Source organism: Strix uralensis, chromosome 4 (assembly GCF_047716275.1).
Source record: "Strix uralensis isolate ZFMK-TIS-50842 chromosome 4, bStrUra1, whole genome shotgun sequence".
NCBI lineage: Eukaryota > Metazoa > Chordata > Aves > Strigiformes > Strigidae > Strix > Strix uralensis.
In genome coordinates, this window is record NC_133975.1 from 128,247,499 (window position 1) to 128,262,905 (window position 15,407).

Here is a 15,407-nt window from a genome sequence, read left to right on the forward strand (position 1 = left end):
TCACTGACCTTATTAACATAAAAATAAGAGTATGTGAAACAGGAGCCATCCTTTTTAGTACAGGGGTTCAAAGACTAGATCAACATTTGGGTGGCTATTACGGATTATTCCTTTACATATACGAAAAGGGAGCCTAACTTAGAGACAGTTGTAAGACCCAAAATACCCTTCCTAACTGTGAGCATTTCCATGGCCAGAAGCCCCCAAACTATCCTCTAATCACAATTATATATAAATATATATGCACATACACTATCCTTCCTAGCTGTGAAAATTTCCATGGCTAGGAGCCCCCAGATCATCCTCCGGTCACGATTATGTTTAAATACACACACACACACACACAAATAAATAAGTAAATAAATAAAAATTTTGCTCAAGGGAAAAAAAGCCCAAGATTTTCTCCATTCTTTTTTTTTCTGACTATTAGAGCTGATAAATCATTATGATTTCCTGAATTATTGCTGCGTAGATCAGCATTACAACAGTCTTTGCACATCTCAGTCTCACCACCCAAGAATGTAAAAACACTTTATGTGACTTAGCTATTTTTTCAGTGACTGAGAAATGCTAAGAGATTGGGAGGGAGCAGTAAATACATGCTGCTGGTATATAGAGTAGCCTTCCGAAAAGGATTTCAGGGTCAAATCCTGCCTCTGTTTACACTGTGTAAATCAGGTGTAACTCCAGTAAAGCTAATAGAGGTAGTCTGGTGTCAAACCCACACGGATAAAAGGATCAGGCCCTCTAAGCTTTAAAGTTATGAGTCTTTTCAAACTGCAGATCTACTGTCAACATTTCAGTGATTACTTCTCTTTTTTTCCAACACACAAACATAAAATAGTAACAAGATTATCAGATTAAAGAGCCAAAGAACAGCCAGTTTATTATACTCTTGCGTCTAAACCACTCAAATCTTATAGGTTTTCTTCCCACTCTGCATCTTGAGGCAGAGGATCAGTACGTTTGTTTTTATTTGGTTTTAGTTTTTTTAATGGCAGTCTAGTATAGCTATGGAGGAAAATAAACCAGCCATAATATTATGAATTGCATGGTGCAGTCAGCAAGAAAAAAATACTCCCAGACCCCCAAACCAACCCTTCTGAACATTTCAACTTAAAAAAAAATTTAAAAATCTTTGCTTTCTTTCTGTCAGTCCCCATGAAGAAGAAATGACAGTACAAACAGAATGAAAAGGACAGAGCTCTTTAAAGCTAAAAATGTGCAAATGCTGCATTCCTTCTGGGAGAGGGAAAAAACCCACAACCCACCACCTCTGCATCAGTATAAATTATTTAAATCAGAGAAGGTTTGTGTTAAGGGTCTTGAACAGATTGCATAACTGTTGCACAACTAATGTGTACAAGTGTGTCACTAATTTAATTTTAATTTTACTGTATGAGTTTGTATAAGATCCCCCAGCTGTCATGTGCTCATCATCTGTCACAGAACTATCACTAAGCCATGCTGGGCTAAGACAGGATTATAAACGATGAACTGCCATGTGCTCTAAATCTTCTTATTTGCCTAGCCTGGAAGGTATGCCCTGTAAAATTTGATTGGCAGCGTGCTCTATTCTGTCAATTGACTTTGAAGGCCTTTTCTATTGGCGCTCGGAGCGGATCTCAGTAGCTGTATTGACTGTCACCTGCTGACTCCAGCACGTGCCCGACCTCCGCCCCGCGCCGAGGCTCCTTCCCACTCGGCGCCGCGTCGCAGGGCCGGCTCGCTCCGGTGGCACGTGCGGCACATAAGGGCATATGGCTGCCTAGTTGTATGCAGAATAGAATAACTGAAGCCAAGCAGCCCCGCACTGTTATTACAGCAGATGGGGGAAGCGTGGCATTCAATATTAAGACAGATGCCACCTCCTTATTCCACCTGTCTGGAACTTGGACATGGGACAGAATGAACTGTCTGCCTAATAATTAAGGAAACAAAGACTGCATTTATGAAGCTCAGCAGAGCACCATATCTGCGAAGCATGCACAGATATAATTGTCGACTATAACAATAAGGAAATGTAGACTACTGCTCATCAGATGTTCAGATACGTATACACAATTACAGTAGGAAACTGTACTGTTCCCAGCTGCTTTTGTAGTCTTTTATTTAGGCTGGTTGTGTATTAAATTAAACGGGAGGAACAAGTTGGCTGGCATTATTACTATTATAAATAACATTTTAAAATTACAGTGAAGTTCCTTAAATAACAAAGCGCCTACCGTTCCCCCTAACAGTCGCTGCTGCTATTGTGCTGTGCCCTTTCTTGCAAATTTGCTCTTTGCTTCTCAGTAGTCAACTGTTTTTGTAACAGCCAGAGAGAAGAAAAACATTCTTTCCAGGACCACTATTATTTTCACGTATTTTTACACAACAATTTGCCTTTTTCTTTGGCGTTGTTAAAAAAATGATAACTGTGTAAAAAAGAAGGCCTGGCTTCTTGGCATTTATGCTATGTTACGTTTCTGTTATTTAATCCCACTTAATTTGGGACCAATTACTGCTGAACCCGCCGTGCTTTGTGATGGGAATGATTGTGCTGGAGAGGGCCTGATCCTTCCTGGGTTTGAGCCTGGCCTTGCTGGGCTGGCAGCGGGGCTGGGCTGGTGGCCGTGGTCACAGTGTGCGATTGCACCGGGTCTCTGGCCCTTGTGCAGCCCATGTGTCTCCAGGCCTCTGCGGAGGCTGAGGCTGGGGTCTGCAATTACTCTATAGGCTCAGGAGCACCTAAATGTTTTCAGGGCTTGGGTCTCAGCCCTCCTGAACAGCAGGCATCACGCTGGCCTGAGGTATGCACCCCATTTTCAGGGTGAATTCCTCTCTCATGAGGGAAACCCCAACCACGGCCAAATTCAGTGACGCTGACAGCACCAGCCTCCCCCTTACGTATCTGCACACCCCCACGAGTTCAGTGGAATTGGATATTAAATTGAGCAGGTGTGGGTGTGTTGGCTGGACAAGGATATTTCTCTGTAGAAGCAATATGTAATTAATGCCATTGATTGAGAACCTAATGTGATCCAGGAGATAGTTTTAGTATCTACTTACCTACCTTCAACCCTCTTTTAAATGACCTGTACTGATGTGATCATGCCCACCCTTAAATCTTTCTAATTAATTTTATTCTCTTTTGACTGAATGAATTCAAAGGCAGCTTAAAAAAATCTTCTGTATGTCCGTCCTGGGGTTTTTCTATAGATGGCAATTGGAATAAGGATGATTAAGTTACAGAGAAAGAAAATGCAGGAGCAAGTGTTAAGGGCATGTGTACTGTGTATACATTATATACAAGATTAAAGACACACAGAGTGCCTATTGTCTCAGCAAGCCGTGAGAGTGGGCTTCTATGTTTATATACATATATTTGTATATACACACTGGCATATATATAAAAAATCTCTATAAATAAAAATGAATAATTGAATTTTTAAAGGGTAGAAAGATCACATGCTACACAATAAGCAAAGCTTGATCTTCACATCTATGAGCATATATACATACACTTGTTTAGAAACATATACAAATATTTACAGTATAAAGTGATCAATTAGCCATCATAGATATATGTGTGAATTTAAATACGTACACATAGACAGGTATGCTGAACCTGCCGTAGTTCTGTAATAATACTCATAGACTGTTCTATACCCATTTATAACAGATGTATTTAAACCAGACAACTCGTCCTCGGGAAAAACCCTACCAGATGTATTAGATTCTCCAAAGCACAGAAATCACATGCAACAAACTGCAAAAAGCAATCAAAGCCCAAACTGGTTTTTTTTAGTAGAGAAGACAGCACTAAAAAAGACACAGATACATATTACAAGATGAGGATCAATTTGAAAAGATCCCACTATATCTGTTACCAAGAGCTTTGTTAATCTTTAAAAACCTAGAATGATTATTTATACGGAAGCTGTGAATTAACTAGGCTTTAATAAATAGCTCACAGGCACGTGTGTCAAGATTGGGTTTTTTGTTTTTATATGTGTCTGTATTTGGGGAAAAAAAGAGAAAAGGAAGCTATTATTTGTTATTTTTTTTCTGTAACAATTATTTCAAATTAAAAGCCCATCTGACGAAAGGCATATGGATGGAGAGGGGGTTCAGTCCTAATTGAACAGCCCAGGACTCGTGAGGTTAATTACAGATATTAACGCTGTTGTTCTTCAGCTTCTTGCCCTCACGAAGGCTCCAGCTTCCAAATGACCTGGCTCCAACAATAAGACTCTCTTTAGCCCATTAACTAATTGATAAAAATGTGAGTGTTTAGAATGAGTCTAATTAAATCACCGAGCCTTACAATTACGAGTCCATTTGGTAGCTGTCGGGAGATGGGTAACCTCAGCTGGCATTGTAGGCGAATAAAAGATAAAAATAAAAGGGAGCTTAACCAAAGATCATTTTGAAAGCTGTTCATTTGAAGACAAAGTACACATTTGCCTGAAATGTATACATACACCACTTCAAACTAGCACAGTGTCTTGAAAAGAAAATGGAGCGTTTAGCAATCATGATTTTTTTTTTTTCCCAGTGCATGCATGAAATTCTCTCCAGCCTGTGTGATGGAATGAGCTACTTTTATATTTACTTCTGAGTTACGGTGAATACCTAGATTCTTCGGGAGCACCTGAATAGCTGATACCAGGTACTTCTATGTTATTAACATTTTTTTCTTCACTCTTTCATAACTGCAAACTTTCTTCAGACTGACATCCCTACCTCCCCATTCTGGTTCTGGCTGTTGCTGTAGGGACAGTCACTAGTTCTCAGATGTCCCATTCGTGAGGTTGGCTTGTTGCAGTAGGGCAGATTTTCTCATATACATCACAGGTGCCCTTGGCAAGGGAGCTGGGAAATATCTTGCATGTAAAGACTCCTGTTGAAGGTGTGTCTAATGTCCTAAGCATCACATGCAATTCTCATCTCACTGTGCCAGATAGAGATATAGATCTAAAAAGGATGAAGAGGTGGGTAATAACGTTTGCTGAAGGAATTGCTTCCATAGAAGGAATCCTAAACTCACAAAGACTTCACAGGTAGAAGAAGCAAAGATTGAAGTTGGATATAGTAAGAGTCTATAATACCAAAAGAGGGGTGGAGAAGGTGACCAGGAGACAAGATATTGTCTCATGACAATATCAAACAAAATGATTATTTGATAGATTCAAAACAAATGAATGGAGTAACTTTTTAGCTGTTAAGCTGCTGAACTCACTGCCAAATGAAGTTTTGGATGCTAAAAGTTTAAATTAAAAAGCTCCTAAACAAATAAATGGAAGAAAAATCCACCCCAAACTAACAAATATAAAGACACTGTCTCTGTCTTGGGAAGTCTCTGAGCTGCAGATGTCTGGAAATTTGAACAACATACAGAGAAATGTTCGCTGTATGTCTGCCCTACTCTTATAGTCTATAGCCATTACCAGTAACAAGACACTGGTTTAAACTGGTTTTTGGTTCACTCCAGGACTGCAGGTTGTACAGTCTTAAGGTGCTTCTTCAACGAGTGGACTAGAGTGTGTTCATGATGGTGTCACAGGCACTCAGGAAGACTGGAAGGAGCTTTTCACAGCCTGTGCATAGCAGAGAGTGAGAAGACAAAGCTCATCAGGTCAGTGAACTGTGGAGATTGTGCTTTGCCCTCTGAAATATGGCCAGGGAGTGATCTGCACTTACGGTATTTCTTGGCTCCCTGCATCTCTCTAAGGCAGGCGGCTGGAGACCACCAAGATTTGTCTCCACCCAGCAATGAAAGGGCCAGCACAATGATTTGCAGGTAGTCATGTGTGGACTGGGAGTTCCTTCCCTTAGGGGATGTCTTCCCATTATTTCCCTGGATGGAAATCTTAAAAAAGCCGAAACAGTTCAAGACAAACAAATCCCAAACACCTTTCTGTGTCACTGCAAAGAAATCGCACTGCTTGCCGTCTGGCATGCCTCTTTGCTGACTGTTAAAACACACTTATGGGGATATCGGGGGAACTTGGAGGATGAACTATTTAATGTGCATGGTTTGATCACAGAGAACATCAGCATTAAGACCAAATACACTAGGACACAGCTCTCAGGTGTCCTCTATTGCAAGTGCTTTCTGCACAAGCAGAGAAAATCTGTCCTATGTCAGCATAACAGGAGATGCCACCTTCTCATCTTCCATTTTCATAGCCGCTCAAATCTTTCTCCTTCCTTTGATGAGGAAGCCTAGCTCAGAGATAAGCATTCATCCTTCTCTTTGCTCTCCTGCTCCTGCTTCCTCCTCTCTCAACATAATGTTCTTGTAGCTAATGCTCCACACTTTGCTTATGGGAAAACTCCCCTTGATTTCCAAGGCTTTGGGTTCAGGCCCCACAAAGCAATGGGCTGTTAATGCAAATCCTTAACCAACAGGGCATCAGCCATGAGGATATGGGTCTGGGCTCAGATGGTATTTCAGGTGTTATGACTAGGCAAGGCAAAAAAGCAGACTTGGATCTAGTCAGAGCTTAGTTCATTTCCGGCTTTATCGATATTTAACCAGTCTTGGATACTACCCAGGAGTGAGTTGGCAGCCAGTACAGAGTGTGGAGCACAGGTGTGATATGCTCCTGCCAGTTTGCCTTGCTCAGAAGATGGGCAGCTGTGCTCTGCGCTAGCCGATGCTTCCAAGCAGCCTTCCAGGGTAGCCCAAGGTAAGGCCTGCATCCTTTAGATTAGTCTTGAAATGGCAGAGACAAAGATAACCCCATGAAGGTCCTGGAGAAAAAAGGTGGTCTCTTGGGTAGATCAAACTGAAAGAGAGTGTTTCCAGACATTGCTGCTACTGGGGTATTCAGGACTGGAGATACGTGAGTTCTCAAATGACTTGGAGAGAAAAGGGCAGTGGTCTTTTAATAGATGGACAGGGACTGTCTTCCAATTCTTCAAGACTGTCTCCCTCTGCCAAGCAGCATGGCTTCTGCCTTATCTGGATTGACCTTCAGCCAAATGGCTTCAATCCACAGCTCTGTCTCAGCCAGACTTTGGAAGAGGAGGGAAATGGCACAGTCAGGCAGGGGTAACTGGGGCACAGAGCTGGGCAGCGGGTGAGTCTATGGCACAGAGAGCTTCACTACCCCTTTTCAGGGAATTCACACATCTTTTGAGGAATACAGATTGCAAGAGCAAGTCTGGTGGGATGGGACAAGCTGGAAATGGATGAGGTTCTGGTCTAGCTTCTGACAGAATGGAGGGGTTGAGTCGAGGCCCCTTGAGCTGTGCTCCAGATGTCTGCGTATGCACTGACACCAGAATAAAAATCCCCATGAAATGTGATTAATTAGTGAAGAGATTTTGGTAGTTAAAAAAAAAGAAGGATTGGAGCTGGTTGAAAATTTCTGTATTTTCCACATTTTTCATCTGCCTAAACGTAACTGAAATTGTTTCACAGCAAAAATTCAACTTTTAATAAAAAGGAAAAAATAGAATTTTTTGGAATGAGATTTTGCCATGGGTTGTGAGGGCCACCAGAGGGAGGAGAGGGTCTATCAGCCCACGTTACACAGGCTGACATTTTCTAGTCATTCACATTTTCCTCCAGTGGTGCAGGTTATTTTCAAATGGAAAGAGAACCCTTAAAAATTCCAACATGTAAATGGGCTTTCGTGAAAAGCCTTGCAAGAAAGTGGAAAATAGAGATATACATATATACATATTAGAAAAAAAGAGCTACTCTAAGAGATTGTCAGAGCTAGGTAGTGGACTGCTGCAAGATTTGGTGCTTGGGCTACCCTCTTTTTTTCCATTTCCTGTCTCAGGAACATCCTGCCCATAAACCTCTTGTGTCCCTTCCTGTAGCCCCCCCATGCACTTGCTCCTATATACAGCAATTGTATAGCAGCTCCTACCTGACTCTTGCTCTGCCAAACCACTCCTGTCACCAAAGAGTCACAGCTCTTGTGGCTGAAATAACAGCATTGCTGGGCAGTGTTGAGATGAAGGCTGGCCACTTGGCAATCTGTCTTGTCCAAGGGTACTTGCAGAGTTGCAGCTTGATTGGATTTAATTGCCTAGGATCACACACAGTATTATATCACAGGTGTGAATTAAATGAATGAAAAAGTATTAAAACATAGAAAGAAACATAATTCAGCTCAACCACAGATTCAGAGCTGCTAAGAGACACTTTCTGCATAGTAAAAATCTCACTGTTTTTCATGTTATCAACCAAGCAAAGGGAATGCAATACAGAAGACTGAAGAACGTGTGTGTGTGCAGGGGGAAGAAAATCATTTAGAAATGCCTGCAGTAATATCTGAATTGAAGTGTTACCCTGCAAGTCACTTTTTTAAAGACAAAGAAACTACTTACAAATATAAAGTTCCAGACCTGGGCACATATGGCATAACTTCAGGGTAATAAAGAAATGGCCCATTAAGGAATGAAATGCTTGTTTAGCATCTAACATGCCTGCTTTATCTCAGAACTTATCACAATAATTGCTTGGTAACATACTAGAAATATTAGTGTGTATTCCACCGTAGGCCCAGGAGAATGAAGAGGACAGGTTTCAATTTTAGACATAATGTCTCATCCTTAACATGTAGTCAACGGTGGTTGTGAGTCAATAACATTTTTAAGTCTTTGAACTTCAAGGTTTAAGGGCACAGATCGGAGTTACACACATATTTTAGGGATTCTCATGCCCTATTACCCTGACAGAACAGATTAGGGTGAGAAAATACTGAATGCAATGTTTAGATACATTTTAAACCAATTTCTCATTAACCATCAGCCAAAACTGACTTGTTTCTGACCTAACTTTCAAGATAATCAGCAAATTTCAAAATGCTAGGTGAGATTTGCAAAATGACTTCTAGTAAACCTTGTTTTGAATCTGTCAGAGTCAAGAAAACATTGAGAAAATCCTATTTGTAGGTAGATGTAACTTGATATAGCTATGGAGAGCAAATGAGCATATTCTGCATTTATAGACACACCCACTTCAGTGTATATAGATTTTGAAGGAGTATTCTCACAGCAAGTCCAAAACACATTCTCCTGCTCTGTGCAAAAGATGAGAAGGTCCAACCATTTTTAGCAACCACCACAAAGAAACTCTGCAGTCATCTGCTCAGGCTTAAAAAAAAATCACTCCCTTAGTTTTATCTTTTCCCCCTTAAGACAAAACCCCATACCAATGCTCTGTTGCAGTGGGTTGCTGCAGAAGCATTTTGTTCCCCTGCAGGCCAGCCCATCTGCCTCCAAGAATCTAGACTTGATCACAAATGTATTTTTAATGCACTGGTGAAAGCATTTACTTAAAATTATCTCATTTTCCCTCAGGGAATTTTCAATTAAACAAACACATAATAATTATTTCCTTTAATTACTCATCTCTGCTTACCTGGAGCTAGGGCACCTTTGCCCTGTTACACATCTGAGAGCTGTCAGATTGATTCATTAGTATTTATTTGTTTCTTATTTTCAAAACATGCCTATGTACTAGGGGCATTTAATGAAATGCTGCTGATGTCAAAGGGAATTTTTTCCCTAGATGTTGACAGCGTAGGCTCAGCTCCTGCACAGTGATTGGGAGACTTTTCTAATGCAGAAACCAAATCAGCTGCAGCTGTTACCAGGATCTAGAGGTGGTGCTTTTTCTCCAAAGCTTTCCCTCATTGTAGCACACTTACAAAATATCAATCCCACCCTTGTACCATGTGTCAGCAAGGCTTGCCCCAGTTGGGGGATATGGAAGGTGGGATAAGGTTGATTTTTACAGCTCTACTCTGTGGGAAAGAAGCAATTCCCACTTACATCCATCCTACTTGGTGTCTCTGCTGAGCCCACCTCTAGCAATGGGATGGGGGAATACATTTTTCTCGAACCTCCAGCACTAGGGAGGTCTAATTCTGTTCTCAAGCTCTTCAGCCATCTGTCCCCAAGCCTCTGCCAGCCTGTAAAGTGCTGGTTAGTGCAGGAGTTCTTCTAAATACCTCCATGCCTGAAGAGGCTAATAGTGGAGCCTCTTCATAGTCTCACCTCAAAATACCAAATGCAGAGACAAGCACAGCAAGATTGTCATGAGAGGAAAGGAGGAAGAATGGGATCCCAAACTCACTACCCAAAGCATCCGTCAGCCCAGGACCTTGCAAATAACAGTCTTGCCCAGTGCTGCCCAAACACCACCAAAGTTCTGGTGTTTTTATCCTTCCTCACATTCCCACAAAGCTTCCCATAGCTCTTGAAACCTGCTGATTTTGCCTTAGAGAGCAGCACACAGTCAGCTGGGATGCAAACAAGAAAGGGCTGGAGAATACCTCTTAAGCCAGCATTATTATGACTGATAAACTAAATTATTTTTAATGAAACCATGAATTTCAAACCAAATCTCCAACTCCCAGCCCTTACCCACTGGCCCTTCAAGCCTTGCCAGGTCTCACCTCCCTCTTTCCAAGCTCCCACCCAGATTCTGTTATGCTATTCTTGTAAAATTGCATATTGATGCCCTAAGGAAGAGGGCAAATAAAATCGATCTTCCTTACACTGCTGAGCAGCCTCAAGCACTGGTGAATCTGGGAAAGACTTTGTGACTTTTACCTCCCACAGAATCCCCTTGGGCAGGAAGGAGTCCAGGTTGAGTTGTTTGTTCTTTAAATCTCAGTTCCATGTGGTGCAGCCATGTAGAGAGAGCTTTCTTGCACCAAAGGAAATAGAAAATATTTTAAATCTCCTAAATATTGTCAGCCCTTCAATCACATCCTCCATCAATACTCCATATTTGCTTCTTGGGAAATGCAACCCTGAAACAATTTTTCTGAAGTACCAAACTGACCTAGTGAAGGACCTGTAATGTCACCACGAGCTAAAAGCACCTTCCCATATCAATATTGTAGCTGAGCACTTTCTAGAAATGTCTTGTTAGAATTGAGTCCCAACATACATTTGCAAAAGTGTAAGTTTCTTTTACAATGATCACAAATAACCAACCTTTTAAAAAGAACCCCCCCACCAAAAAAGGTCAAAAATACCTCTCCGCAGAAAATTTGGTGATGGGTATTTTTCAGTCAAGTTATTTGACTGTTTTCTCTTTGAAACAATAGCATCAGACTTCCTTAAAGTAAGGTTCCTAAAACTGTTTTCCAGTGGAAGATGTCATGTGAACAGAAAATACTGGCAAAGGACAGAAAAGATCAGCATCATCTGCAACAACCTGCCATCACATTACAGGTATTCTATGAAAAATGAAACATGCCATGAACAGAAGATTTTGAAGATTTTACAAATAAACCTTTGGTAAACATGACCAAACTGCTCACATGTGTGAAGCTAGTCATGTACATATGCATTTGCAGGATCAGGGCTTACAGAACCAGGACACAGGGGGAGTTAGAAGATAATTATCCAGAGAGACCTATAATAAATATCTGTGGGCCAACCAGCACCATATGTACTGTATATTGATTTGGTAGTAAAGGGATTACTTGAGTGATAGTGTCTATCCTGTATATTATTCAAATACAACAGATGGGAAATTGGCATGCCACATAAAATACAAAATTCAATATTCACCCAAGTGGGCTGATAAATTATCATAAACCATTTATGAATATCCCTCAACCATGAAGGCTAATAATAAAATAAAATTTAAAAATGGAACTCTCAGCCCAGCTCTATCAAATGGCAGAGACAGAGGCATACTCTGGAATAAGGGCCCTGTACTGTTATCCAAACTGATCCTAGGCTGCAGATGGTTCCATCAGACCCAATAGAAGATACATTACTACTGATGATAAAAGGAGGAGTTCTTGATTCCACTCTGAAGAAGAATATCAATCATGATGGAGGCTGGCATGAACTGGGAGATTTAAAAGTAATAAAGCTGAAGATATGTGGCAGTAGTGCATATTTTATTACACTGTTTTTCATGAGAAGTGAGTAAAACAGGAAAACCAGAGCTGTTTGATTGAATGAGAATGGGAAGAAGATTCAATAGTCCTAGACAAAGACATCAGCATATTGAAAGCACCATGACTATGGGATTCATGCAGAATATTTCACCTAAGGCAGCCAATACAACACAGTGCTCTCTGATCTCCCCTCAGTCTGCTGAAAAGTCTACTAAACAGAGACTTCAAAAAAAAAAATCTCTAGCAGGGGATAGCATCTTCGTTAGCCTTCTTTCCAAGCAGACTACTGTTTTACATTGGCCATGAGGTGGACAACCGCAGTCACTGAGGTGTTTGCACTTCAGGTGTATTGTGAATATCAAAAACAAAAGCCAGATTAGAAACAAACCTCGGATCCCCAGCGACTTACTGGGCTTTTCACATTCCTACAGACAAGGGGGATCCCCCCACACATAGAAACCAGTTGTTGCCTACTTTGAAACCCACGAGCATGGATCATACAAAAAGTAAGAATTCAAAGCAATTAAAATATTTAAAAACCCAAAGGAGGTTGTTTTCTGATCAAAGACAACTTTTAGCCTGGCCCATGTGGGGAGTTTCTTTCCTCAGTGGGGACAAATTTGGGATTGGGGACACTGATGGAGAAGAGAGACTTGAGCGTTGCAATTTCATTTCTGCAGGAATCAATCTCGGCAATTTTGGCTGGAAAGTAGGGGGAAACATGTTCTCTACCCAGAGGGTAGAGTTCACCATAGTCTAGTAATAAGCAATTTCTGTCTCACAGACAGCAGCTCATACCAGGTCTTAAGTGGGCAGCCAAACTGACACATGAAAATTAGGAATATCCTCTGTCTTCCTTCTGTTAGTTTAGATACCTGATAGACTCTTTTGTCTAGACTGAGTTATTGCACATTCATCATAAACCTATCTGTAAGCTGTTAAGAGTATTGAGAGGAAGTTAGCCAACGTGGTACCATCTGGACCAGGTCTAGCCAGTCTCCATGACCCTGGCCAGTGATGACCGTGCCTGTCATTTTCAGGGTTATTAATCAGAAAAGGAAAAATTATCCACCCACCCCCTCCCCGACACACATTTCTATCAGTGAATCATTCTAGAAATAATAATAAAACTGTAGATCTCCAAAGATTTCATTCGCCAGAAGGTAAGTCCTCTGGAAATGCTGCATGTTTGTTCTGCGGTGTGTATAGTTGTATCTAAAAAGGTATCTAGACAAAAGAATGTTTATTGTGAGTAGCTCTGCTGAGAAAAAAATCAAAGACTTGCTTTCACCCATAGACAAGATTTTCAGAATGAAGCGGAAATAATTCAGAAGGAATTTATAGTTAGGGGGTCAATCCTCAAGCAACGCACAAAAATAAATTACCTGATTTTTAGTATTTCGTAGCATCCAGCAGCCTCATTCAGCTTTCTCCTTGAAAGAAAATCCACCTGTTAGAGCACCAAAATATGGATTTATCTCTTGGCCTTTGGGAAAAAAACCTCACTCATTTATGCTCTTCAGAGATCAATTCATTGTTGTCTTTGCACTTAACTCTGCTCTATCTGTAAACTGGCACATCTAGAAAGAGTCCCACTTACATGAATATGATTCCTCTGTTAAACTCAACGCATTCCTAGGGTATAAATGCCCCTGTTATTAAATTCCAAGAATTTAGAGCATGACTAGACTGGAAGGCTAGAATTGCCTCCCTGGTTTTATCACTGACTTGCTCTGTTAGCCAGGACCCTTCACCTCTCAGGCTTTCTATTTAATTCCCTATACTTTGTCTTGCCTGTAGAGACCACACAGTCCTTGAGGACGTCTATGCGCCAGGCTCCTCTGAGGCCAAAAGTCACTATTCTTAAGATAAACAGTAAGTGCACAGCTCATTAGCATATGTGTGCTAGCTCCTTCAGGGGAGAGACAGAAAAGAAAGGGAAAGGTGTATGTCCTTCCATGCTTGTGCATGAGAAAACAGGTGAGAAGACATCCAGAGTCATCTCTTGAATCCAGCCCTCCTAATAATAGTGCTGGGCAGAGCTGTGATTCACAGCATTTCATTGGAACTCAAATACTTTACAGGCATGAACTAGACTTCACAGCAGCTTCCCATGATGGTCAGTCTTGGGGAGGAAATCTGATTCATGTCTACAAAACATTTTCTCTAGCAATCACATAAAGCAATACTTTCGGACTTCATCCTTTCCAAGCCACTGACATCTCTTTCCTTCTTCCACTTTTCTTTGCCTAGCACATGACCATCACCAGATTATCACCACAGAACACCACAAGAGACCCTCTTAAATCAGTGGTAAATGAGTGGTCTGACTTTCAAGACCCTGCAGCTGTCCCTGTTGATCCTGCCTAGTCTAAGGCAAAGAGCTCCATGAAGCTCCTCTGCTCCCCTTTTTGTACACTGACTTGAACTTTGGGACCACTTGGCCCTAGGCTGAAGATATGTCTTTGTTCTTGGCAATGGAGGCATGGTGTGTAGACCAGAGTAGCTGCTGGCACACTGCTGACCTCAGTTTTGTATCCCGTGACTGTGAGAATGGGAACCTGGCCCATTCTCCATGTTTTCTGAGATAACACCACGTCAAACCCATGCTTTAGCCACTGGTTCCCCTGCATCTTTTTTTTACAAATAAGGGTTTCAGGCTGCAATCTTCCACAGTCTTAGCCACCATGCAAACTGGGTCCTTTTCATTCTCCCAAGAACAGTAACTTCTACCTGTAGCATTCAATTTGCATTTGGATGTCTGATCACCAAAACACAGGCTTTTCTTACATCCCCATTACTTTAACATTTGCTTTACAAGTGACGAGCTACGTCACTTTTGTAGTTGTGTAGGTTTTTGAACCCCAAAGTAGCAGTGCACTAATGTGCCATTACTATAATTAAGAAATACAGGAAGATTCAGTAGCAAAGAGAAAAAAAGAGAGAAAGAAAGAGAAGCCCCCTGCAACATAATTGGTCACTGCTATGAATCTTTTTACTCAGGGGACAGATAGCACGACCAGAGGTAATAGCTTACACACGTATTCTTGAGCTGTGCAATAGATGGAAAAGTGTCCCAGATGGATTGGGCAGGGGCTTAGTTCCGGGATTATGATGAGACAGTGGGTAATTATTGAGTGGCATTGCCTCAGCGCTGATTATATCTGCAAGCTTGTTCCTTTCCTTCAGAGGAAAGCATTGATAAAGATAAACCATGCTGCTCTATGTCCTTCATGTAGCACAAAACAACACATTTCAATCTAACAGGATCAGGTCTCCACTTTGATCACAATCTGTTACCTAGATGTCTTTGCAAATTAATCAGCCCTGCTTGTTTAGCTCCAGTCAGTTTGTACTGCTAAATTAATAAATGTACTAGGAGCAACAGAATACATAATTAAATTCTACAGTTTAATCTCCACATAATAATTTTGACCTTAGTCTGGGGCCTCTGTTGTAGCTAGCAACACATTGAATAGACACAGACCTTGCAATGCAGCTTACACTAACAATCTACCTTGAACGATTACT